The following is an 18,148-nucleotide window of genomic DNA, read 5'->3' as shown; positions in this document are numbered from 1 at the left end:
CCCCCAATCTCTGGATTTGGAAGCCAGTTGTCCAAGATGGGACCCACCGCAGGCCCCGCTGCCTTTCCCATTCCAAGATGCAATTTGAAAACAACCGATTTCTATGATTCTTTGTTTATGAATGTTTGAGCAAATAAAACGTCTGTTCTTCCTTTTGGATTATTAACAATGCCAAGGCACAGCTCTGCCTGCACAAATCCTCTGCCCTTATCCGGTGCTTCATCTCAGGCACAAACTGAATGAGCAAGATAAGCTACAGTGTACCAAACAGGCTCCAGTACTTCAGCATCATCAGCAATAGCTAATCGCCTTCGGGATCTCCGACTGAGCTGTACCTGCAGGATACTGATGGGGGCGGATGTGGTAAGAGGAGTTATAACCTCTTCTTGTCTGAATCGCTTCCCTGGCAAACAATGAGGAGCACAAAAAGTGGCCTGGAAAAACAATTTTAAGGTGACCTACTCAAGGACAACCTGGAGTAAATTTTAAGGTGACCTGCCCAAGGATAACCTAAACCTCAAATCTGGAAAATCAGGACCTAGAATTTCCTGGTTCTGCTATATCACAACATACCTTACAGTGATAGACTTCTGATGATTTTTTCTTCAAAAAAACACAGGCCCCAACCTCTTTGCTGTCTTTCAGATGAGTTATAATATCAGACCTGCCACTTGTGCTAAAAAAATACTTTCTAAAAGCTGGATGGGACCTAAGAAACACATTTGAGCTGTTCTCATTCCACCCGGGACGGGACAATGGGAATGTGTCCCAGCCAGTTTAGGGCAGCTTTTGCCATTTTTGGTAGCCAACATGGACTATTTTTTAAAGGTGTATTTATGTCTTTGGTGGGCCTGATCTTTAATATGGTTCAGACCCATCTGCGCAAACAAAACTTGCCAGATGATGCTATGGGATATTCACCAAACTTAACTAACTTGGTTTACTTAAAGCATGCAGGTTGAGGGCAGTGCAAGGGGATGGCTGTTTAGGACTCTCCTGCTTTGAGCAGGGGTTTGGACTGGATACCTCCTGAGGTCTCTTCCAATCCTGATATTCTATGATTCTATGACTCCCCTCCCTCAGGCCTTCTCTAGCTGAAGCTGAGCCCAGCTGCTTGTTTCTTTTAACTTTTAGCAATTGGTCAGAGCCATTTAAAACTGTCACTGTCACCTTTGGAAGGAAAAAGGCTTGAAATGTATTGTCTCTTTTTATCAGCGCTGCACGCCTGGATTATCCTTTAAATTTCCAGTTGTCCCATATCAGCAGCTTTGCTGCTACAGGCTTCATGGGGCTCAAATCCTCTGCTTGTGAAATTTCCCTCTCTCGCTGCTTCCAGACGGACTAGAAATACTGGAAGAACTGCCTTCTAGCTAAGGTATTGTATGGGCCCTATTACCATACAGTCAGAGCGCCTCACCACCTTCAGCATATTTATCCTCACAACACACCTGCAAGGTAGAGAACTGCAGTTAACCCCATTTCATAGTTGAGGATCTGCGGCATAGTTCCCCAAAGGTATTTAGTTCCCTAACTTCTCTTGCCTGGGCTAGGGTCACATTGTGTTTGAACAAGGGACCCCATAGCCCAGGACAGCACACTGCACACAGGACGAGCCTTCCTCTTGATACTGTGTCTCTCCTGTCCTAGATGGTCCCTGCAAATGTAGCAGCATAGTGTGCATTCAAAATTGGTTGCCCAGACATACAGTGAGGCAGCTATGTCTGCCTAACTCAGTCCAGCTTTCATTTTAACTCTTGCTCTCAAGTTCAGTGGAGGGCCAGAATATCTTCCATGCAAGGGTGTCTTACCTTTGGGCAGTGAAGCAGTTAATATATATTTAAACATGTCTGCATTAGTCAGCGCTAAGTGCCTAGAGAGGATGGTGATTGGTACGCTATAATTACGAGAGCGAGACTGACAGTGAGATAGACAGATAAACCTGAACCGCTTCCAGCGAGAAATCTATTTATTTCAATGTATTTATACAGGGTAATCTTGTTGGGCTGAAAAATGCCTTCGGGAAAAGTCCCTGCGGCGTCAGTTTGCCCAAACAAAGGCAAAGCAGAAACAAACAAATAATTACATCTTGCACACTACATGAGGACATGAAATGCAAAGCAAGAGGCTCGCCGCTGGCATACATCCAGCAAGTCCTTCCAGAAGCAGAGTTTAAGGGGACAGTGTGTGTGTGTGTGTGTGTGTGTGTAGATGCATAAAACTTATGGAATGAAATCTGTTGGGCTTGCTATAGCCCCAAGAGCCACTCAGCCTTTTAGCTGTTGGCTTTTTTTCTGTCTCTTTGCAAAGTTCAGGTAATGGGTTTTTTTTTTTAATGTGGGCAAGGATTTTTTTCTTTATAAAACCTTGTGGTGACCCTTCCCTTTTTAAAAAAAGAAATAGTTTGAGCTATCTCTGTCTTTGTGGCAGCCCTGTAATGATGGCATTATGCCAGGGACAACGTCTGGTCTTGTTCAAACCATGAGATTGGATGTTGGGAGGGGTGGGTTCTACTGGTGATTGTGAGACTGACTCTGGACTGGTCACTTTTAGCCTTTCTGTGCCTTGCAGACATGGAGTAAGGCTTAAAGTTTGTAAAGATGCCCGGAGTTCCTTAGGCCAGGTCCCCACTAGAAATTTTAGCTGGTATTGCAATGTTGGTTGTGGGGGCGATTTCCTTTTTTTTTTTTTAATGACATTTCCATAATGTGATAGTGGTGTAGCTGCTTAAAAGTGCTTTTGCAGGAATAGCCTATTTTATTCAGGTGCTGGAAAAAGCTGTGTCTACACTCGAAGTGTTTAGTGGTTGAGCTATACTGGCAGCTCTCTTCTAATGTGGCCAATGAGTCTGCACGAGCACCAGTGTCACACTGGATGGAATAAAAACTGCTGAACTGTGTTTTCCTAGATGCTAAGAGAATTCTCATTTCGTTTCACGGGTGCCAACCGCTGTCTCTGTCGCGGGAGGCTCTGAGTTCATCTCTACTGCAGCCATGGTGTGCAGGATGGTGACAGCCATGAAGGCCTAGGTGACTGGAGTTGGTACAAGATTATCATACGTTATTGGCCTAAAACATCTGTTCTAACTTTTGCTCTCGTGCTCTTACTTATACGGAACAGTAGCTTGGTCAGCAGCCAGGCAGCCTTCCACCCCTCCCTGCCCTGCCTGTTCCTCCTGACAGTTTCACAGAAGGAGAGGGTAGTTCCATCCCTATGTCCCACTCACTCCTTGGCATCTCTGCCAGAGCTAATGATGATGGTGATGTTGTGATTTCGATCCACCTAGTTTATACCCACAAAGCACCATGACCATCTACCTGGGGAGCCTCAGCTAGTGTGAATCCATGTAGTTCCACTAAGTTAATGGAATTTTGCTGATTTTTCAGCAGCTGAGGATCTGGCCCAATAAGAGCAGCTAGCCTGAGATCACCTCATTTCATATACCGGTAACTCACAGAGCAGCGAGAACTGTCAATTAGCAATTTGGGCTAAATCCAGAATAGCACTGGAGAGGCGAAAGGTTCCATCGCCCAGAATCAAATCCCTGAACCATTCGCTGCCTTGGGGGATCACTTTATTTATCTGTCTTACATTTCGATTACATTTCACCAGACTGGTTGTCATCTTGTTTATATGGGCTAATAAAACCCTGTATCCCTATTACAAACGATTCGTTCTCTTCATTTCCCCATTAAAATTCCTGCTCCGTGTACCCCGCCAGCAGCCCGTCTCATTGTCAGACAAGTCATTTCATTCTCAATAAATCATGAGGGATGCAGATGTTGCTTTTGAAACCTGGCTATTATTAGTGTCCGCCAGTGGACATGAGGGGACATGGCCAAGCCAAGGGTGTTTTGTGAGCAGCCTTCACCTACAGCTTGCTGAAGGAGGACTCCTCCAATGCTTTTTTCATGACTGACTGAGGAGCTCTGCTGTTCACGTTGGAACCCCAGTGCAGCTGTTCAGAGATAACATGGTTCATGTTATCACGTGCTGGCTGCAGAAAAGCCTCAGAGTCACAGCAAAGTCACAGAGGTTCTATGCCCTGCAGCTAGTTATAGAGAGATCCTTCAAAGAAAATAAGGGTGGGGGGGGGATAAAATGGTCTTTTAAATATTGTTGTGGGGAAAGAAAAGGAGCTCATAACAATGGAAGTCAAAGCAATGAGATGACCACTGCTGTTGGTTTGGAGAGGAATCTGTATAGCTCATGGCACAAAGGCCTTTTTCACATCACTAACTGAGACTGGAGACTTGTTGACGTACAGTGGCATTCAGATACTATGGTGATGTATGAAGCATGGACTGATGGATGGATGTTTGAACAGTTGTATAGACGCAGGCCCTCTTTGTCTAGCTGGAGATGTTGGAACAGATGTTTTGTTTTTTTTTCTTGTACAGAGGTATAAATCCAGATCAGCTTCCATGGAGTTACTCCAGATTTATGCCACTGTACATGAGATCAGCATCTGGCTCCCCGAGCTGATTTCATGTGCCACCTGGGCCATGAGGTAGGCAGGTGGCAGCCTTAACACAAAGGATATTTAATGTGGGGGAAGGGGAGAAGAGACACACAGCTGCCGTGGAATAAAAAGCAGGAGAGAGAAGGCGGGTGGCATGCTGGCGGTGACCACACAACTACTCTGACTGGAATTGTGCAAGTGGAGCTTTGTCTCTATCTGCCATTCCTGTTGCCATCCAAGATAGATTAGAGCCCCCTTGGTAGAGAGTTATTTATTTGACGTACGCCATCCGGTCAAGCCAAGCCACAATGTTCTTATCAACAGTGCTCAAGGCACAAAAACCTCAAGGGAGTTGGGTCCTTTTGCAGTCCTCAGCAATGTGTGTCATGGTTTGTGCCTGCCGACACGGACATCGTGGACTGTCTCTTCAATGCTACCGAAATTCTGCTGCAGCACAAATTCCATGCCTGGTATGAAACCCGGTCAGAAGGCTCCATTGCCTTTGCGGTCAATCAAATCTGGGTTGACTTTGAGTGGGGTCCAAGATGAGATTAGCCACATGTCTTCTATTGTATGTCCCTCACCCAGTAAACTTATCCATAACGGTCACCATAAGGGCAAACAACCATGAAGGGGGTAATATAGGGGAGTCTGGTATACTCGCTAGTTCCAGCCCTGAGGTAGATCCTCAACATCTCACCAGCATGGAATACATTGTTGTTTTTTAAACCTGCAGCCTCTACAAGCTAGTTACCTGAGGCCAGGTTGGCTTTAATGCCCTCATCTCCCAGCATCCAGAGAAAAGCATGCAACCGCCCCCAGTTCTGCATCCTTTTACAGGGGCAGTTTCCCAGCTTCAGTGATCAGGGATGGAGCAGTGCTCCTGCCTTTGCTCTGCTCGCTTCGGACACTAAACCTCCCCCGTCCCTTGCACACTCAAGCCTGGGACCGTCCTCGAGGCCTGCTCTGGGACACAAAGGTGGCAAAAAATGACCACCCCCCCCCAAAGGGTTGGGCACAATATACCCCTTCAATGAGTTGGGTTTGTTATGCGCTTTTGCTTTCTCAGACTCTGTAGCTGACATGAAAGCACACAGCCCTAATTGGCACTGTCAGCTCCCGCTGACACATCTCCCATAAAGCAAGTCCAGTTATAAAAATGAAAAGTCCCCTTCCCCCCACCACAGTAAAATAAACTTCTATTAAAGCCAGACGAGGAAGACTCCAATGGATGACAGCGTGCAGACTGTAATTACTGATCTCAGGAAAAATGTGCAGATTTTGCCAATGCTTTTATGGGTACCAGTTTAGACTGAGGAGCTAACAAGGTATTTATTCCTTGGAAGTCATAAAGTTCTACTGAACTAACAGATGGATGGTAGAGGACATCATAGGTATTCCAGCATGGATCCTATTGTAATTTACCAGTAGTGCATCACTGCTGCATTCCAAAGAGCTCTGCTGAGCCATATGCTTCGGCAAAAGCCCTTTAAACTCACATGCTATCCCTGTATTTCCTTTCCCAGCACTGCTGGCTATCAGGATGTCTGAGCCTAAAGAGAAGCCTCCTTTCTCCTACCCACAGCCTTGCTGATTTGCTGAACCCATAAGTAGGTTCCATTCATAGCCAATAAAGGCCACTAAGGTGCTAAAAGAAAGGGTTGTAGCATCATTGTGTAACCTTACAACTGCATATGGAGGAAGTTTTTTTATTAGGCAGATGGCTTATTTTGGTAATAAACCAGGACTATATCCTCTAGGTCTGTGGACTGTGAGTCAGCCCAGAGACCTTTGTATTTCAATAGCTATCAGTTCTGGGACCTCTATGCAGCCGTCAACGCACCTTGCTCTAGACCTGCAACTCCCCCTGCTAGTTCAGTTTTGAGACCTCCTCACCATTTTGCCAATGCCCCTACAGTCCTGACTTGCAACGTTCCTTGCTATTCTTCTAGGCTCACTTACAGCGCTATTAATGCATCTCAGTCCTGATTACCCACAACCAGATCTCCCGCACAGAGAGTGCCACAAGCAGCGGGTTTGGACCATGAACAAACAGGATGAAGGTACCAGACTCCCTTCACCAGTGACCCAAGAGAGATGCTTCAGAGAGGGCTTCAGAGCTGACACCAAAACGCTATTGTACTCAGTAGTGGGGATGATGCTGGGAGCAGCAGGTCAACTCATTATTTCCTAAATGGTCTTCTCTTGTGGTTAGAGCAGGAAAATGTGAGCTGGGTCTCCTAGGTTCTCTTGCTGGCCCTACCACTGATTTACTGTGTGACCTCTAGCAAGTCCCCTAACTTCACTGTGCCTCAGTAAAATAGGGACCTAGTTAGCAAGAGTGCTCTTAGGTGTCATAAATTCATGTTCTAAAATGTGTTGAGCTCAGTGGCCGGGAGGTGCAAGAAAATACAAAGCATTATCTTCACTTTGTGGCCTTATCATCTTTAATCCACTTCCACATCTTGGGCTAAACTCATCTCAATGTGCTGAGGTCAGTGGAATTACCTGATGAATGAAATGAGCCCCTTGTTTCTCTGTCAAATGGATCCAGGCTTTGGCAAGGTCTGTGGCTATTTCTGAAACCCTTTCAATACAGGGTACAGAAATATGTGATTTAAGCACAGACACTTTTTTTTTTTTCCTGTTCCAATCTGGTCACAGTCTCTAGTCGAGTAGGACCATTACTAAATGTGTAGCTCAGCAATTCAACCGGAGATGCAGGAGATGGGAATGGTTGTGCCTTTGGGGGCCATTGGGTTCATTTAGTGAAATCAGAATCTCTGGAGATGAACCCTCTGGCCATCATCAGAAAGCGAGGGAAGCAGGGCTCGGGAAGGGAATGCTGACAGCGACGCCTCTGCAGGTGGAAGGCACAGAGGAGAGGACTCAGCACTTTCCAGGTGCCCCGAGTGCTCTTTCACAATGGGAGTGTTAATAATGCTGTGGCAGCCGGTAGGGAGGGAAGGCCTGTGTGCAGGGGAGATGATAACACAGCGCTACCGGAGCGTTCACAGACAAACCACAAACAGATGTGCTTGTGGTGTCCCAGCAGAGACCTCGAAGAGCGAGTTCACAGGGGCTCTTTGATTCTCATCTAGCTTTGCTCAGATGGAGGGGAAGAGGGGGGAATTTCTCCTGCCCTCTGACAGGGGACAGAGACTGACAGTCGGAGGCTGTGGCCAAGGCAGCAGAAGAGTGCGGTTGTTCTGGCTGGCGTTTTCTGTTTTTTTGAATTCGGGTTTTGTCTGTAAGCAACACTTGCAGGAAGAGAAGAGCCCTACCAGAGCACAGGAAGTGAGCCCGGTGAAAAGAGCCAGTTAAACAAGCAAAATGCCTGTAGGTATAAACAAGGCTTCAGAACTGGGCAATGTGTGTGCTGCATCTGGCATGGCAGTGTGTGCTGTGAGAGAGGCACTGGGCCTGATTCTCCAATGCCCTGCCTCTTGTGTGGTCAAGGCAGGAAAAACTGGGGGAAATCCCTGCTCTCTCCTGCCAGCTCCCCCTGATATTCTCCCTTTCCAAACCTCTCTTGTCTTTGCATCCTCTCCCATGCTGCTCTATGCTTGCAATTGCATGAGCCAAGTGCCTGCACTCTCCTTAGGTGCCTCCTCTGTCATGAAGCTTCCTGCTGCAAGGCCTGAACTGCTGTCCTGGGTCCATGTCCCGCTCCAGCCTCCTCAGGGAAGTCCCTGCCTTGCAAAGCAGTGGCAAAGGAAAGGAAAGGCCTGTGCTGTCTCTTGACAGGCTTTGTCAGGGAGTCAGGCAGGCAAGAAAGCAGGCTGTGAATAGGGGAGGCGTCTTCTGAGAACAGGGACGCTGGCTTCCAGCAGCAGTAGATCCATGTGGGAGGTCAGGTCTGGGCTGCCTGTGGGGGAAGCTTGTATTGTCTGGCACACATTGGACGCTCTCTTCTCTTTGATATAAATAACTGACTGTTGTTCACTTGTTTTACAACAAGAAAGGCCCTTGGTGTCCACGGGGGAGGAGATTAGGGTTAACGGCTCACGATGGCTGAAGCAGCAGGAGAGGCTGAGGAGCAGATTTCTGTGGAATGTAACCAATCTCGTGGAGATAACAATAATTTCACTGTAGCAGTGCCCTGTTTGTCCCAGGACATCTCGAGATGCTTCACACAATGTACAGCCCTTTCCCCAAAACAGTCTGCCTAATCCCTGATGTCTCTGAGCCCCGAATTCCAGCGGGAAGGGGTTGAAGCATATGCAGCCGTGTCATGTATGGTGGAGGTCAGCAGGCCAGTATCACAAGACCCCGTCCCAGGACAATTATAAGGGGTAACTGAGCCACCATGATAGCTCAGTGGGGTTGGACTGCACCGATAGTTGGAGGGGAGATTGCCAAGCAAAGCTCAGGGTGCTCTCTATCGATCTAGGTCAGGGGTATCAAACGCATTCAGAGGAGAGGGCCAGATTCCATGTTTAATCACGATCCATGAGCCAAAGCATGCAGTTGGGATGACGTCCTCCCCTTACTCCACCCTGGAGACTGCACTGATGACAGCAGGAGGTTCACACAAAGATCCAGAGATACAGCACTGCCTTTATGTAGTAACTGAACTTCTATATTCACTCCCTTTTTTCCTTTTCTGCAACAATTCCCACTTCTCACCCCCAGGTCCTGTTCTGCCCTCTAGGCTGATCAGTTAATGCTTACACCGCAGCATTGTCACTAGACTTCAGGGCTGATACTCCACATCAGATTAATACAAAGCAAGGAAGTTTACCCCTCTGACTAACTGTTCCAGGCTCTCTGCAAACTCAGGCAGACATCAAGATCATCTAAATGTCAATAGAGTGTAATCTGATATCTCTGCAGCCATGAGGCTAGCAACTTACTGTCATTAAAAAATGAAAGCTTAGATTCTACACCATCTGAATATGTCATGTGAGTCATATTACAGCATGCATTCTGTGTCTGGGCCACATGTTGAATACCTCTGTAGGTGTATACACTACACTCATTACCTGGCATGAGGGTCTATATGGAGAGGTATGGCCATGTGGGGTGCTTCCATCTGAATCACTACTGTGTGAATGCCCCACTTAGTGCTAGAGTGCTATCCTTTGGATGAGATATACAACCTGGGCTCCTAGGCACCACGAACCACAGGTAAGTCAATGAAAGATCCCAAAGGGCTTTCCACAATCAATTCAAAAGGCCTACTTTTACGGTAGGGCTGTTACTCCTCATATCCTGGACAATCTCCTGTTTGCATAATAACACTCTACCTTCCTCCCCTCGACGAAGTTGTTTTTCACCCTCTCTTCTAACAAGCGTTGCATGGCATTCCTGGTGCGCATTGGTTACCATGTTCTTCTGCAGAAGCTGCAGCACTTCTGCTGTAAGTGAGCCACTGCTGGTATATGCAGGATGGGCAGTGCTCATGGATGGAAGCTGTCACTCTGTGACATGTCATTCATTAGTCCTGTTGGTAACGAGATTAATTTGCAGCCATTTTGTGAATTTCAAAATAATGTTCACCGCCAGCCATAATAATCCCGTCAACATTCCAAAGAGTTTTCCAGTCACTGCTGATGAAAGCAGTCTGTCTCCACTCATAGTGAAAACACAATGAGGAGTGATTCCTCCCTCCAACCCACCCTCTGCTTGTTCACAAATCAGGCAACAACCCAGGGGTCTCACTGCAGATTGAGGCACTACCAAGAGAACATCCACGCTGGAGACCAGTCTCAGATCCTCCCTCCCTGAGCTGGAATGATGCCTCCACTCCATCTGAGACTGAAATAACCCAGACGGATTTTGGAGGCAACAAGGTGCAGTCTCTCTCAGCCAGTAGGGTGGATTGATCCAAAACAGTGCCCATAGAGGAGTCAATGAAGAAGATAAACAAAGGAGATCCTTGAAGACCCCCAGCCCTGAAGAAAAGGAAATATTTGCACTGCATGTCCAGCTTTTCATCCTTAATCACAGGAGCTGTTCCAGGCTGATGCTCTTATGTTGGTTGTCTCAATACAGTGCTGGCTTGCAGTCTAAGGGCCAGCCAGTCTGCACCCCTGCAGCCCCTGCTTACCAGCTCCTCTTCCAGTGAGAAAAAAATATCGTCTTGTCGCAGTGGTTGCAGACTGTACTCCAAATCCTCTCTCACTCTCTGCTCCACCTAGTGGCCCAGGCCCAGAATGAATCAAGGATCCAAACCTTCCCTGATCCGAGGGAGACCTGGATCCAGACTTTGTAACTTGAGCCCATCTGTATTAGGAGATAGCCAAATCTGATGTGTGGCCAAATTCTGCTCTCAGAGCTGTGCATGCATCTTCCGTTGACTTCAGTCGGCATCACGGTCGTGGGCTCTGAGGACAGAATTGTGCAGCATCCTTTCAGCCACACCTCTGAGAGTTAACACCTCATGAATTAACACCTCACCTGTGAAACGATGAATGGAACCAAGTAAATAAATCCCAAACCACGGGGAAAAGAACGTCTAGCTATAACACAGAATGATGCTAGGTTGGTAACTCCTGTTAGGGCGTGTCTATGCTGCAATCCGAGTGATGATATTTACCCACACTAGCAGTCCTAAAAAAACAGCCCTGTATCGCAGACCCGTGAGTGCATCAGCAACACAAGCAGTAGCCATTGTACAGCCTGCGCTCCAGCTCGTGTCACCACATCTACACTGTCATTTAAAAAAAGGCTAGAGCAGGGATCCCGAGCTGCCATCACAGCTTGGACTGTAATATAGACATACCCTTAGATCCAAAGGGGATAGTCCAAGGTGCCCTTCACTGTATGTGACGCCATAGACACCAGCCGGATGGCATTCCCTAGCTGAAGGGTGAGTTGTTGCCTTTGGTAGGTCATCTTGATAACCTGCCCAACATGAGGAAGTGACAAAGATGGATCTCCCGGCTTAAAAAAAACCTCGCTCTTTATCTGCGCTAAGTGCTGATGTTTTGCCTTTACTGATGTAATCAAACTGCAATCCAACAGCGTGTGGAAAAGCCTAAAATAAAATCTCCCTTTATCTGGAAATCAGCTCCTAAAAACTGTTGGATCAGGGCTAGCTGAAGGGGAGAAGAGCAAGGTGTGTAGCAACCATATCAGTGCAATAGCTGGGGGCCTAAACTTTGTGACCCCAATAGCAGGCTATTATTCCCACAGGAGCTAGGCACTAGGGGGAGACACGATCTCTCTCTCTCCCTCGTGCATATACATGAGGTCCCTGATCCCAAAGTCCATGGAAGTCAACAGAAAGGCTTTTTTTTTTACTTCAGTAGGCATTGGATCGGGCCCTGTGCCAGCATATTACATAATCTCACTGCTAGCCAAGCTGGGCCCCAGAGTCCCAGTGCCACTGCAGTTCAGATAGGTGACAGGGTATACCTGCCCTGCATGGTCACCTGCTGGAGACCCAGTGGTCCTACCGCACACAACCCCAGAAAGAAGCAGTGAAGGTGGTGCCCAGAGAGGCCTTGTGGAAACAGCCAATCAGAGCCCAGCAGGCTCAGATAAAAAGAGCTGCAGAGGCTGGGCAAGTCAGTTCCTGGCTGGGGCTAGGGAGTTCCTCTTTGGCCAGAGGAGCTTAATGGGCTGCATTTGCTAAACCTGGGAGCAAGAGGCCCTGAGAAGTATAACCCTGAGGTAAAGGGACCAGGTGGGAAGAGGCCCACGGAGTGCAGCAGTAACTATTTAAAGGGAGCAGCATGTGGCTGCTGTTTATAGGGTCCCTCCCTTGGCTGGAACCCGGAGTAGTGGGCAGGTTCCCTCCACTGTCAAAATGTCCTAAGACCCCAATGAGGGGATCCATTATGAAGCACTTGGAGGAAAGGAAGGTTATGAGGAACAGTCAACATGGATCCACCAAGGGCAAGTCATGCCTGACCAACCTGGTTGCCTTCAAAGATAAGATAATTGACTCTGTGGATATGGGGAAAGCAATGGACGTGATGTACTTTGACTTTAGCAAAGCTTTTGATACAGTCTCCCACAGTATTCTTGCCAGCAAGTTAAAGAAGTATGGATTGGATGAATGGACTATAAGGTGGATAGAAAGCTGGCTAGATTGTCGGGCTCAACAGGTAGTGATCAATGGGTCGATGTCTAGTTGGCAGCCGGTACCAAGCGGGATGACACAGGTCGGTCTTGGGGCCAGTTTTGTTCAAGATCTTCATTAATGATCTGGATGATGGGATGGATTGCACCCTCAGCAAGTTTGTGAATGACGGTAGTCTGGGGGGAGAGGTAGATATGCTGGAAGGTAGGGATAGGGTCCAGAGTGACCTAGACAAATTGGAGGATTGAGCCAAAAGAAATCTGATGAGGTCAACAAAGACAAATGCAGAGTCCTGCACTTAAGACAGAAGAATCCCATGCACTGCTACAGGCTGGGGACCAACTGGCTAAGCATTTCCAGCAGATGGAGGGAAGTGATTATTCCCCTCTATTTGGCACTGGTGAGGCCACATCTGGAGTACTGTGTCCAGTTTTGGACCCTCCACTACAGAGCATGTGGATAAATTGGAGAGAGTCCAGCAGAGGGCAACAAAAAATTTTTAGGGGGCTGGAGCACTTGATTTATGAGCAGAAGCCAAGGGAACTGGACTTATTTAGTCTGCAGAAGAGATGAGTGAGGGGGGATTTGATAGCTGCTTTCAACTACCTGAAGGGGGGTTCCAAAGAGGATGTATCTAGGCTAGGAGAGGCTCTGTTCGTGCACATGTAGTTGTTTGTTTCTTTTTAAATAAAATAGCTTCTGCTACCTTTGTGCCCCTTTTGCTTTCCTAAAACGTTTTACCAAGCAAGTCTCCTAGCAGGAATATTTGCAGAAAGCACAACTGTTCAGTGCTTATTGAATAATGTCTGAAAAAAGCACTCCCAGTCTTTATTCGGGCCTAATTTGATGACGTCCAGTTTGCAGATTAATTCCAGTTCTGCAGTTTCTCATTGAAGTCTGTTTTTGAAGTTTTTTTGGCCTGAATAAAGACTGGGAGTGGCTGGGTCACTACAAAAAGTAATTTTCCCTCTGTTGATACTCACACCTTCTTGTCAACTCTTGGGAATGGATGACATCCACCTTGATTGGATTGGCCTCGTTAGCTCTACTAAAAGTAATTTTCCCTCTGTTGATATTCACCCCTTCTTGTCAACTGTTGAGAATAGGTCACCTCCGCCTTGATTGAATTCACCTTGTTAGCACCAGGGCTGGCTCTAGCAGGTGCCTGGGGCAGCCAATAGAAAGGGGCGGCACGTCTGGGTCTTCAGCGACAATTCAGCGGCAAGTCCTTCACTCCCTCTCTTCCTCTTCAGTGGCACTTCGGCGGCAGCTCAATCAGGTTTTTCTTTTTTCTTTTTTTTTTTTCCTTCGCCTCTTGGGGCAGCAAAAAAGCTGGAGCCGGCCCTGGTGAGCATTGACCCCCCCACTTGGTAAGGCAACTCCCGTCTTTTCATGTGCTGTAATATATATGCTACTTACTGAGTTTTTCACTTCATGCATCTGATGAAGTGGGTTTGAGCCCACAAAAGCTTATGCCCAAATAAATACTTTAGTCTCTAAGGTGCCACAACGATTCCTCGTTGCTTTTGTTTCTAAAAATTACGCTTATCCAGCCAGGAAGTAAAACTCTACCAAAAAGATGGGAAAACTGAGTCCAAGAGATGACACAAAGGCCCCTGCCGACAATCAACAAGCAAGATGGTAGCAGAGTGCCTTTTGTGTCCGGTCAAAACAGCTCAACTTTTGAATGTTGAATACACATAGGAATTGCTCCCAAATGAGGCTAGGGACCTATAATTACTTACTGTAATTCTTGGTGAGCAATTGAATAGTGAATCATTCTGATAAATTCAGAATCTGCTCGCAGCAAATGACACAACAGCAAAGTGGCAAAAGTGGTCAAATTATAAATTATTTCTCTTGATCTAATACTCAGGATAATCAACTCAACTTTAATTATAGAGCCATGACCAGTGCCTCCTAATATATGACACTACACCTTTTGGATGTAAAAGGATGCTCAGAAATCTGATTGTGTTTTGGATACCACTAAAAATAACACTGAACTGAAAGCCATGATGTCCCTGTAATGTTTGCATAGGGGCTAAATTGTTCTGTACACACAGGATCTTGTTTAGATTGTCTGCTGCCATCTTCAAGAGAAGAAATTGTTGTTGAAGGGGATTGTGTGCTGAAATGCTCCAAACTGTTCCTTCGCCTCTTAGCTTCATGTCATGGTGAGTAATGACTTTGCTCCTATATCATGGTAATGTTATGACAGAAAGCTAAGCCCTGCTGACCTCAAATTAATCCTCCATCCTCCCAGCTTTGTTTCTAGCTTTATTTGGGATGTGTGCAGCATTAGACTAGTTCTGAGTGTATTTCAGCTGTGGGCCAAAATGTGCTTTATATTGACACTGCATTTTGTTGATTCTTTTCATCCAAAACAATTCCTGGGGGTGGGGGAGAGCCTCAGGTGGAAGATCCCCATGCTGAGTTGAGTTCTCCTCGACTACTGCACTAGTCGCAATTGCTAAAGATTGTGCAGCTGTGTTAGTGCATTGCACTTATACTGGAGACAAAGAGGCCAGACAACTGAAAGGAGCAGGAAAAAAGCTGGAAGGAAATCTAAGGGAAAAAAGGAGGTCAGAAGAGCTGGCAGTTTGTCAAGGAGACAGTATTAAAGGCATAACTGCAAACTGTCCCGCTGTACAGAAAAGATGGAAAGATTAGTAAGAGGCCTATGTGGCTCCATCCGGAACTCTTTAATGGCCTGAAAATTAAAAACGAATCCCACAAAGGGTGGAAACGTGGACAAATTGCCACGGAGGAGTACAAAAGAATACTTCAAGCGTGTAGGGACAAAATCAGAACGGCTAAGGCACAAAATGAGTTGCACATAGCAAGGGACACAAAAGGCAACCAGAGGAGGTTCTTTAAATATGTATACGAGAGAAAGATTAGGGAAAGTGTAGATCCTCTACTTAATGGGGGAGGAGAGCTAATAACTGATGGCATGCATCCAGAAGGCTGAAGTGCTCAATACCTATGTTGTTCAGTCATTGCTAAAAAGATTAATGATGTCCAGATATTCAACACAATTAATATTAACAAACAGGTGGGAGGAATACAAGCCAAAATAGAGAAAGAACAGATTAAAGAATAGTTAGGTAAGTTAGATGTATTCAAGCTGGCAGGGTCTGATGCAATTCATCCTAGGGTACTTCAGGAACTAGTTGAAGCAATCTTGGAACCATTAACAATTATCTACAAGAACTCCTGGAGAATGCCTTTTTTCAGTCTTCTGGACCTCACTCAATCATATTACCTATCCTTTAAAAGGGGAGCAAAGAGGACCCAGAGAATTATAGACTTGTCAGCTGAACGTTGGTATCTGGAAAGATACTGGAACAAATCATAAAACAATCAATTTATAAGCACTTAGTTGATAATAGTGCTATAGAGAATAGCCAGCATGGATATATCAAGAACAAAACATGCGAACAATCTAATGTCCTTCTTTGACAGGGTTTCTGGCATAGTGGATAGGGAGAAAGCAGTCACTGTGATGTATCTGAATATTAGTAGGTTTTTGACACAATCCTGCATGGCATTCTCATAAGCAAACCAGGGAAATGTGGTCTAAATTACATTACTATAAGGTGGATGAAACTGATTGAAAGTTTGTACTCCAAGAGTGGATGTCACACTGTCAGACTGAGAAGGCATACCTGGTGGGGTCCCACAGGGGTTTGACCTGGGTCTAGTACCAGTCAATATTTTCATTAATGACTTGGATAATAGAGCGGAGAAGTACTCTCATAATATTTGCAGATGACATCAAGCTGGGAGGAGTTACACACACTTTGCAGGACAGAATTAGGATTTAAAATAGCCTTGACAAACTGAAGAATTGGTCTGAATTCAACAAGATGAAACTCAATAAAGACAAGTACAAAGGACTTCACTTAGAAGGAAAAATGGAATGCACAACTGCAAACTGGGGAATAACTGGCTAGCTGTGAGTACTGCTGAAAACGATCTGGGGGTTATATTGGATCAGAAATTGAATATGAGTCAGCAATATGATACAGTTGCAAAAAAGGCTAATACCATTCTGGGGTGTATTAACTGGAGTGTTGTAAGTAAGACACGGGAGTTAGTTGTCCCACTGTAGCTGGCATTGCTGAGGCCTCAGATGGAGCATTGTGTCAGTGCTGGGCACCACACCTTAAAAAAGACTTGAAGAAGTCCCGAGGAGAGCAACAAAAATGATAAGAGATTTAGAAAACATGACCTCTGTGTAGCAGTTAAAAGAACTCAGCATGTTTAGTCTAGAGATGGCTGAGGGAAGACATAAGTCTTCAAACACACCTCTACCCCGATATAACGCGACCCGCTATAACACAAATTCGGATATAACGCGGTAAAGCAGTGCTCTGACGGGGCGGGACTGCGCACTCCGGCAGATCAAGCAAGTTCGATATAACACAGTTTCTCCTATAACACAGTAAGATTTTTGGCTCCAGGGGACAGCGTTATATCGAGGTAGAGGTGTATGTAAAAGATTGTTATAAAGAAGACCATGTCCGTTGTTTTCTATGTCCACCAACGGAAGTGTAAGAAATAATCAAGTTAGTCTGCAACAACGGAGACTTAGGTTAGATATGAGGAAAAACTTGCCAACTGTAAAATTAGTTAAGCTCTGGAACAGGTTACCTAGGAGGCTGTGGAATCTCCTTCACTGAAGGTTTCCAAGAAGGGGTTACATAGACGATCCCTGACAGGTATTTAGGTATATGTAAACCTGCTTCAGAGGGAGATTACTACCTGACCTGCTGAGCTCCCTTTCAGCCCTACATTTCTATGGTTCTATGGCCTATTGTTTGTGAGAATAGGGGAATTTTTTGCTCCTACCTGAGCTGTGTCTTTTCTGCCATTAAAGACAGGTTTCCATCTGTGGGGTGGTTCTCAAGCTTGCGTCTTCCACCAGCAACTAAATACCCTCAAAAGAAATGTTAACTTCATTGGTGAAGAGTTGATCCAACATTCCCAAGCAAACCATCTAACTTTCTCAGATGGTAATTGATAAATTTAACAGTAACAGGTCACCAGGACCACATGGCATTCACCCAAGAGTTCTGAAAGAACTCAAATTTGAAATAGCGGAACTATTCACTATGATTTGTAATCTGTCCTTTAAATCGGCTTCTGTACCCAGTGACTGGAAGATAGCTAATGTAACGCCAATATTTAAAAAGGGCTGTAGAGGTGATCCCGTCAATTACAGACCAGTAAGTCTAACATCAGTACCGGACAAATTAGTTGAAACAATAGTAAAGAATAAAATTGTCAGACACATAGAAGAACATAAGTTGTTAGGAAAAAGTCAACATAGTTTCTGTAAAGGAAAATCAAGCCTTACTAATCAATTAGAGTTCTTTGAAGGGGTCAACAAACATGTGGACAAGGGGGATCCAGTGGACACAGTGTACTTAGATTTCCAGAAAGCCTTTGACAAGGTCCCTCACCAAAAGCTGAAGCGGTATGTAAATTAGCGTCATGGGCTACACAAGCCGGAGGTCCTTTCAATGGTTGAGAGCTGTGGTAAAGACTAGGGAAAGCGGTAGGATAGAATGGTATATGTCGAATAGGAGAGGGGTAACTAGTTGGCCCCAGGGTCAGTCCTAGAAATCTCTATTCAAACTATTCATAAA

Source organism: Chelonoidis abingdonii, chromosome 10, assembly GCF_003597395.2.
Source record: "Chelonoidis abingdonii isolate Lonesome George chromosome 10, CheloAbing_2.0, whole genome shotgun sequence".
Classification (NCBI taxonomy): Eukaryota; Metazoa; Chordata; order Testudines; family Testudinidae; genus Chelonoidis; species Chelonoidis abingdonii.
This window is presented reverse-complemented; position numbering follows the sequence as displayed.